We start from the raw sequence: 2236 nt of genomic DNA on the forward strand, positions 1-2236 counted from the left end.
ATATATATATATATATAATATATAATACATTCGCGTATTTGTGCGTATAATCCAGCTCAATTAAACTAAGGAAACAGTTGTTCATTCTCATATCAGTTCTGGTTGACCTTAGGTATGACCTTATGTATATCCAGCCCAAAAGGGTGAAAAACAAAGTTGACTTCAGCCAAATTTGAACTCAGGACGTAAAGCGACAAAAGAAATGCTGCTAAAATTTTCTTTTGATATGCTGGAGAGTCTACCAACTCGCCGGCAAAAGAAACGAAATCAAAATAATTATAGAATTATTATTGTCAATCTCCCACCCATACTTGATCTTCAATAGACGAATCACAGTGAATAAGGAAATCTCTCGCAACGCTTTACTAACGATCAAAGGATCCCAATATCGAGTCAGTCTACTGACTGTAAGAGCTATGGCATTATTCTAAACCCTCTAGGCAGCGAACTGGGAGAATCGTTAGCACGCTAGACGGAATGCTTAGCGGTATTTCGCTACGTTCTGAGTTCAAATTCCGCTGAGGTCGACTTTGCCTATTATCCTTCCGTGGTCGATAAATTAAGTACCAGTGAAACATTGTATCGGTGTATTCGACGAGTCCGCTCCCAACAAATTTCAGGCCTTGTGCCTATAGTAGAAAATATTCTAAACACTCTAAGACAGTGGGTAGGTAGAACCGTTAGCGAGTCAGACAAAATACTTAGCAGCATTTCCTCTGGCTCTTCATGTTCTGGGTTCAAATTCTTCCGAGGTCGACTTCGACTTTTATCCTTTCTAGGTAGATGAAATAAATGCCGATTGAACACTGCATCAACGTCATCGATTTAATCCCTCCATTAAAGTTGTTGGTTTTGTGCCAAAATTTGAAGCCATTATTCAAAGCACTTTACCATCAGCTTCATCAAAATTGTTTTTGTTTTGCAATTAATTTCTATTTTCTGTCAGTACTTTTGTCTTTTGCTGTCCCTGATGGCAGACCATTAACTTTCACTATATACTACATTTTATTTTGTTAAAAGCATTAAAATTCATTCAGAAATCAATGACCTAAAAGTAAACTTAGAAATTTTACACAGGCGCAGGCATGGTTGTGTGATTAAGGTGTTCGCCTTACAACCACATGGGTTTCAGGTTCAATTTCACTGCGCAACACCATAGGCAAAAGTCTAATACTATAACTTCGGGCTTACGCATGGCTTGTGAGTGGATTTGGTTGACGCTAACTGTGTTGAAGCCTGTAGTACATGTGTGTGTGTGTGTGTGTGTTCCTGTGTTTGTCCTCATCACTACTTGACAACCGGTGATAGTTTGTATACGTTCTCTATAACTTAATGGTTCAGCAAAAGAGACCGATAGAGTAAATGCCAGGTTTAGCTTAAAAAATACAAGTGTCGATTTGTTCCATTAAACCCTTCAAAGCTTTCTACCAACATGGCCGTAGTCCAATGACTGAAACAAGTAAAGTAAAATAACATAAAAGATATATCAATAACATTTTCTTACTCAACAATATTTCTATCAAAATTCTTTACAAAATGCCTGATTCATTTAGATTCTTTGCACTACAAAGAAAGCACGTAGGATTTAGAAAAGAGTACAAATTTACAAAGATGTGTAATATCGACATTTCTCTAATTCATTGATGAGATTGTTCTTTTATGTCTGCAGATATAAACTATTTTCTCTCTGCTCAGGGTCTATACGGATGCCCTATATTTTCACTACAGAAATTTCCTACGCTAAGGAGAAACATATGTGCTGTAGGTATTTCGCTGAATAATGAATGAAGCGGCAAAGTTAGCTGATACTCAATTATTTCTTCTTCTGTTATTCTTGTGTACTTTTACACTTTGTACCATCACCTACTTTCCTCTACCAGATTTTCTCTATTGCAGACATTCACGGTAGGAGGCGATGGGGGGGGGAGATGGAAAAGTGATATTTTTAATATATTTTTCCTTATTTGTTTGTTTTGTTTTCGTTTTTAGTCTTTTCATTTAATTGCAAAGCAAAAAGAAAAACAAAAAGGAACAAAAAATGAATAAAGAAAGAAAGAAAATGAAAAAAAAAAAGCCGAAACCAAACATGTCTTCTAGAATTTCACACAATAAATCCTGCATTTTGAGTTTTCCGCCGGTTTGTTTGACATAGACTGAAAGGGTGGGTTGGAGTCGGAGGGAAGGAATTAAATCGCAGTGGTGTGATCTAGGGAGAGTTGAAAAACTGTGAGGGGGT

The sequence above is a fragment of the Octopus bimaculoides genome, chromosome 6, assembly GCF_001194135.2.
Source record: "Octopus bimaculoides isolate UCB-OBI-ISO-001 chromosome 6, ASM119413v2, whole genome shotgun sequence".
In the NCBI taxonomy this organism is placed as follows: Eukaryota; Metazoa; Mollusca; class Cephalopoda; order Octopoda; family Octopodidae; genus Octopus; species Octopus bimaculoides.